The sequence below is a fragment of the Poecilia formosa genome, unplaced genomic scaffold (assembly GCF_000485575.1).
Source record: "Poecilia formosa unplaced genomic scaffold, Poecilia_formosa-5.1.2 Scaffold286, whole genome shotgun sequence".
NCBI lineage: Eukaryota > Metazoa > Chordata > Actinopteri > Cyprinodontiformes > Poeciliidae > Poecilia > Poecilia formosa.
The window spans coordinates 528,563-535,879 of record NW_006800225.1 but is presented as its reverse complement, the minus strand read 5'-3'; the positions used below and the strand labels follow the sequence as shown (position 1 = coordinate 535,879).

Here is a 7,317-nt window from a genome sequence, read left to right as displayed (position 1 = left end):
TGCATTTAATCACTATTTGCGCTGAATTATTACATGACCAGATTAAAGTACATGTGCTAGTAACAGAACCCAACAGCAAATTTTTGTCTATTTAAAAACAAAAAAGAAGCAAATTTATATATTTTCTACAAATAAAAAGTCGAATTGATTGGTCTATCCACATATGCATGTGGTAGTTCATGTCGTAACATTATACTGAAAAAATCAGATTTAAAAATCAGATGGTTAAAGGGCGCATAATTACTGACTTACTAATAATAACTGAGGATAGTATTGAACAAATAGAAAACACATTTCCCTATAGTTTCATTTTTATCATCTTGTGCCTTACTTTATTTTTTTTTTCTTACATAAGCTTAAGAAAGGTATTCATTAAGATGATAGTAATGATTACGAGGTTCATCCTTGTTGCAGTTATACTTCTACCAGTAGGTGGCAGACTACATCAACAAATGAGGCAAAAGCGTTTCCAGTTCCCATTTGCACTCAAGAGTTCAGTGTTTTTCCTTACTTGGACTTCATCTATGATTCGAGTCTTCTTTGCTCTACGGTTTTATGCAAACCGCAAACTTTTAGACCTTTAACTTATTCAAAACCAAATCGACTCCCTCAAAGTCAGCTTACAATTGTACTTTTAATCATTTCTGTTGTTCAGCACCTGTAGTTGCTGTTACTACCAAGCGAGCTCATAAGACATGGTCCTCACACCATGACTCACATCCAAGTGGGCCCACTGGTGAGCCCACATGTCCCTGTCACCATGCATTTGCCGGCGACTTGTGTTATATCTTGGTGGAGTGACAGCATCAGTTCCTGCTGCCTGCGAGACATCACGGATCATGTTCGCCGTGCCACCAGCAAGAGAGCTGCGACGCGGCCAAAGGGTCTCGGAGTAGATAATGTCAGGCTACTCGGAGCGGATAGAGCCGCTGTGGTATATGCCGTCTGACAGGGAGACGCCTGCGTGTCGCCGAGCTGAGTGGGGAGATGTTCTGGTGGCCGATGGGACTGACAGCTGTCACGATCTATTCCCCACATTTTGTATTTCTGCAAAAGCAAAAGACTCGGTTCAAGAGTCAGTGTTTTCCTCCGCGCTGGAAGTCATTTTGATGTTTTGAGTTCAAGTCATATTTTTGGCGCACTCTTTTAAGATTTGTGGAACAAAACCGTATCAGATTTGATTAACCAAATTAGGTTTGGAGTGACACTGTCTCAGTTTAAGGTCTTTAAACATCACTGAAGATCCAGAAGGATAAAAAACATTGAGGGTCTCCTCAGACAGGTGGTCAACAGGAAGTAGATTTCACTGGACACACCATGCAACTGCAAATCCTATTTTTAAACACCCTGACGGTTAGAGCAATTAAAAACATAAAGTACCAACATCGTCAGGACATGAGCATTTTTGACAGTGAAGAAACTGTATTTCTGTAAATCGGTGGTGAATTGCACATGAAATAGAGCTGAAATAAAGGAAATATTTCAACTTTATTTCATGTGCAAGTTCGCCATGTTGCCTATAGTGGAACCACTATATGGTTCCACTATATGGGGATCCATATAGTGGAGGTAATGTTATGAAAGACATTTATATGCAGCAACAACCCGCCGCTGTGGCAGCACGAGCAGAGCCAAGCAGGAAGAAGCAGGTATATCCATCAGATTAACACACAGTAATGTCTTCCTGCTCTGGCCTCCAGCATCAGTAATTTATCAATGCAAAGCTAATAGCATCAATATGAATCTAACTAAAAATCAATATTTCATTATCTAATTGTTAGTGGGAATGAAGAGGGATGATTGTGGGAGAAAAGCGTCAGAGAGCATCTGGAGTTCACAGAGACATCTGGAGGACAAACTCATACCGGAGCTGCACTCTGTTCCAGGCGAGACGGAAAGAGGAGGAATTACTTTGACTTTTCTTAAAACAAAAAAAAATAAAAAATAATAATAATAACATCAAATATTTAGTTGTGCAATGCTCCAAAAAGGTTAAAGCAGTGCTAAGGAATGCTGCAGTCTGAGCCAGAGCGTTAAAAATATAAACACGCAAAACTGGCACTATCATCCCAGGCCTCTTACATCCATAACTTATATGTTGGGAAAAGTCAATAGGATCCAGTCTGGGAAACCAGCAGAAAATCCATTCCGTTTCATCCTGTCTGCAGCTTTTACGCCGAGCATTGGCAACCTGAAGAATCAGAAACAAACGGTGTGTTTTTTCAGAAAACCGTCAGCCAAGAGTGCGTCTGAGTTTTCTTTTACTGAGGTTTTTCGCTCTTCCAGTCTTTGCCATGCTGGAATCTCTTAATTGGGTTAGTTTGCAGATGAGATAAGAAGCAGGAGGCACCTTTAGCATATGTAATTAAATGCAAAATGGTAAACGTCAATCAATTTTTACTTTAATGATGTGACCACAATAAGATTATTGATGAGATTATTAACTCAAACGCAATGCTGAGTTAATTCCTTCCTGATCCTCCCTTCTGACTCATCCTTTTGTTGCATTTTGATTATTTTAATTAGTCTTCGAAGCCCTTGAACTTTTTCGCAAGTTATCATGTTACAACTGTTAACTCGAATGTGTGCTTTTGTGCCGTAGACCAGCAACCAGAATGATAAACATGGCTTTTGAAATACTTTGCAAAGGAAAACCAGATGAGTGTTAACCCTTTGGGGGTTTTCTCCACTGCCTTTGCACATCCAGAGCAAAAATGTATTCCCAGCATTCTTCGCAAATACAAATTCATTGGACTTGGACCCTGCTGCCTTTCCAGGAAGAGTTTGGTCCAGTTTGGAGGCTTCTCTGATTGTGCATGTTTCAGATTAATCCTCTCCTTGCTCATGCAGGTGGCTGGTCTTGTTTTGGTCGGACTGAGCCACGCCCTTTCCATTCTCAGATAAGCTGAGTTCTGCTAGAACTTCATCCCTGATCACAGAACTGCTGCTGTACTTATGCAGATATTTAATTACAAATAGGTTAATTAATTAAGTGATTTATGAAGGAAAATAGTTGCACTGATTTTTAGAGTAAGGTGGCCTGCATACAAATGTATGACAAACTTCGTGATGACCTATCACGTCAAATCCCAATAAGATACATGACAGTTTTTGTTTATAGAATGACAAAACGTAGACAAGCTCAAGATGGATCTGCAACTAAGACCAGATTAGTTTTTGCACTTGTGGAAGTGATGCCTTTTTGGTTAGGAAAGGAATCATATTATCTTTAAGTGTTTGTAATTAGGACTCTGCAAAATGTGACCGTTGTATTATGTTGTTCAGGCTCTGCACACATACAAAACAGCACAAAAATGTTAAGTTATGTTATTGTTATGTAATGCTCAAAGAGTGTGTCTTCACCACAAATTCAAGATTTTTCTGTTTTATTTAAATAACTTTACTCGGTTATTTGAAGGATTTAATCTTATCACACAGTGGCCTCCTGCTGCTGTTCTTTGACCTCACTTGACATCCTGCAGGAATTTCTAAAAACATAACACTTGGAGGTAATCCTGTGCTCTGACATCGGCTAAAATCAATTTCTGCCAGCGGTTACATCTTTTAACAAGTCAAACAGAGCAGCAGGTTTGTGCTGTTCCTGCCTAAGCTCAGAAATGAGAATGCAGCCGAGCTTCCCGGGATGCCTGCTGTATTCATCAGAAACAGGAGTCATGTAAAGCCTCTTGGTACCTCGGGGTATGCTGTAACATCATTTGGTTCCTAAAGGTGGGGAAAGACATTAAAATCCTGGCTGCGAGTACGAACGTAGGAGAGAGAGAGAGAGAGAGAGAGAGAGAGAGAGAGAGAGACTATCTGCATTATACAGGACCTCGGAGGCATCACAGCTGTATACTGCAGTCGTTCGAAAGGCAGAGCATAGATCTCGGAGGTAAAGGTGTTATTTGTTATGCTAGGGGAGCCCATCGTGCTCCAACACTTGTTAATGTATGTTGTAATTTATGAAATGGTTATTTACAGGCTTTAAATCTGGAGCTTAAAGAGGAAAGAGGGGCTTCTGGTATAATTGCTGTGGAGCAAAGTACGTGACAAAGCCGGGGAACTGGAAGGAAGCCAGATCGCTCTTCTGTCAGGCACTAATAACACATCACGGTGACAGAGACAGGGCCTCCTCTCTACCTTGCTGTATTGATCTCCCATCTCTCTGTTAATAGTCCTGTTAAACACCAGCTCTCGGCTCTTAGCTGTATCCAAGCCCACTTAACAATGAAATTCCCAACCCCCTCACATCTCGCAGTTTAAAACGTCTCTGAGGCAGAGAAAACAGCCGGGGGCGAAACCGTAGGATTTCAGGCTCGGAAATTCACCTTTTGCCGCGCTGCAATACGCTCCGCTGTCTGTGTAAGTGTGTCTTCATTTTAAGGTGAATCACTTACAGGGAAACCAAACGTTTCATAACAATAAGAAGCTGCAAACAACAGAGAAACTAGAGAGCATATGTGTGTGTACAGGCAGGGAAATCACTGCTGGACCGGTTGGAGGAAAGCCACCATGATGCACCAAATTTACATTAAATTTAAAGCCACTTAAAGGCTGTGAGGCTGGAATAAAACAGATTTATAAACTGTTAAATAAAATCCCAACTACCGGATAAACCACAGCATTTTAAAGGTGTGAGGTGGGATTGTTTAGTACTCTGCAAAATGTCTTGGTCACTTGGCAAGTCAAGATAATCGTAGCAAACTAAAATCACATGTGGGGTTCCTCAAGGATCCAATCTTGGGTCTCTCTCATTCAATACAAATAAGCTCCTGATTGTGTTTAACTTTATATCTCATTGTCACCATGTAACTTACAGTCACTTAATGTGTCATATCAAAGAATTGATTAATCAGAATTTTCTCCAGCTTGATCATTTAATTTCACTAATTATTTTTGGGCTCAGAAATTCAAGGACTCAGTTTTGAGTCACAGCGGAGCTCTACAAGGAGTGATGACACCCAATTCTCTCACAAATAGATTAAAAACAATCTTCTCATAAGCGTCACAAGTATGTCTAATACACAACAAACGAATATGTTTAGGCAGTAAACTTTGCATTAGATATCTGCAGAAGTGAGAGGAGGCAGCATGTCTGAGGATAATCAAAGACGTCCATACAGCGCAGAGTCCAGAGGGAGTCCAAGTCTTTAGTCAATGACTTATGTTTTATTAGTTGAATGATATAAAACATGACAAAATGCCTGCTCAAAGAGAATCAAAGATTCTCAGCCTTTCCCACGAGGGCGTCTATATAGGCCAAAAGCTCCTCCTGGTTCTCCCCGCATGTCTGTTTCTCTCCTGTGCAGTGGAAGCTGCTTTGGAAACAGACTAAGAAGCTCCTCCCTCCAACAAGAGTTACTGAGAAAATATTTCTAATGTGGCCACAAAGAGCATCTTTAAATTCCTTATCCGTGCCTGCCTTTTTTAAAACCACGGTTCAATCCATTTAGCTGCACGGGATCCTGTTTTTTTGTTTTTTTTATTGTAGGATTTTAATTATCAAAAGATGGCAACTTGAATCCACTTAACAATGTCAGTCATCAAATATGAGGAAGGAAATTAAGAGGACGCTAATTTGTCACAATTTGCAAGCCTTTTAAGAGAAACCAACACAGCAAAAAACAGTCTCTGACAAAAGGGAAAAGAAAAGCTGAGCGATTTTAACTTTGCGTTTGTAGTTTGTTTGAAACTTTTTTTTGATAATGCGTTTGCTCTCCGACAGCAGCAAGGATTTTTCCAGAGGAAAAAAAAAAAAAAGCCTCACACATCTTTGTAACTAAACAGGAGCATAAATGTGATGTTGGTTGTTTTTGCTTTCGCCGATGCTTCAAGAGGGAAATTCTGGCTTTGGTTGAGGGGCTTTGAAGAAAGCTTTCTTAAAAGGTGTGCAATGTTTTTCTCCTCTCAAAGCAGCATTTGATTTTTATTTATCCTGCTAATGTCAGACAAACACGCACACGCATCCACACACTGAGATCAGAGGAGTCTTAAGACACAGAATGTGCTACTCCAGACTTTCAGACTAGAAATCTTCCTACACAACAGACGGGAAAAAAGCAACTGATAACTATCAGCCATAGATTAGCTGAATGTCTTTCTGAGAGGGAAGACTGCTTCTTGTCTATACAAAAGACAAAAGTACATAGTTTTTATAGACACTAGTTTTAGTGAGGAAGTGAGCAGCAGTGTTGTGGATTAGTAACAGTTCATCTAGGTGTTTCACCTTTTAACTTGCTTTCACAAATCTATATCACAATCAACAAAATGGGGGAGGGGGGTTTTAGCAAAAATATTTAGATATTAAAAAAGCTATGATGCCAAAGTGAAAACTGAATTCTGCAAAATAATTTAATGAAAATAAGTCACAGACGAAACACAAATTTTAGTTTCAGTCACAGCACAGAGTCCGTTTTAATGGCTCTCAATCAAGTTTGCACATCTGGACGCTGCAATTTCCTTTATTTTTCTGCTCGGGCTCCGTCTTCATGTCCAGCCAGAAATTCTCTGTCGAATTGAGGTTTGGGCTTTGACTGGGCCACTCCAGAACTCTCACCATGTTGTCTTCAAACTATTTTTGCATAGCTTTAGCTGGAACCTTTAGGACGTTGTCGGCATTTAATAGAAATCATTTTTCACTTTGACATTTAGCTGTTGTTTTTTTAAATAAAAAAAAAAGAGTCTAATTTTGTTGATCATGACTGAGCTGTAAAAGCAACATAAAAGGAAAATTACGCAAAGGTGTGAATATTTTATAGGCATTAATGGAGATTTTTACTAGTAAATGTTGAAAAGGAATAAAATAATGTTTGCTGAGGTCGCCTGTGCACCAGAACCATTATATGCAGCAACAACAAAAAAAAGAAAAAAGAAAAAAAAAGTTGCCATTTACATTAAGAATATGTGTCAGAATTTATCTAGTCAATATTTGCTCTGTGAGATTGTTTGTTTTATGTAAACATTACGGTTCGGAAGCTGCTAACAGAATTCAAGCGGAAAATGATGCTTAGATTTGTCCGTCCATCCATCCATTTTCTTACACCTCTGTCCATAGTGAGGTCGGCAGGGGTGTGGGTGGACTTGTTCGAGTTAAACTGTTTTCATTTTGCTAACTCACACTCTCAGGATTTTGTCACTTTTCAACAGTGACAAAATCTAACAGTCAGAGAAAGATTGAAAATCTTTCTCCAACCACTAGAATATTTCTGATCCAGAACGCTGCTGCTCTCCTTCTCACTAAAACTTGGAAAATGGAGCCCGTCGCCACAGCTCTTTGGTCCTTACACTGGCTGAATGCAGCTCGGAGAAAAAGCTTTG

The 7,317-nt window shown here is 39.7% G+C and overlaps 1 long non-coding RNA gene across 1 annotated transcript in view; it reads right to left on the bottom strand.

Moving 5' to 3' along the window:
- Window positions 1–1,573: 1,573 nt before the first annotated feature.
- The window catches only part of LOC107838613 (uncharacterized), a 31,985-nt gene continuing 26,241 nt past the window's right edge, over window positions 1,574–7,317 (bottom strand). Inside the window, exon 3 of the long non-coding RNA XR_001664699.1 lies at window positions 1,574–2,191. This is a non-coding gene — a long non-coding RNA (uncharacterized LOC107838613). The remainder of the gene's footprint in view (window positions 2,192–7,317) is intronic.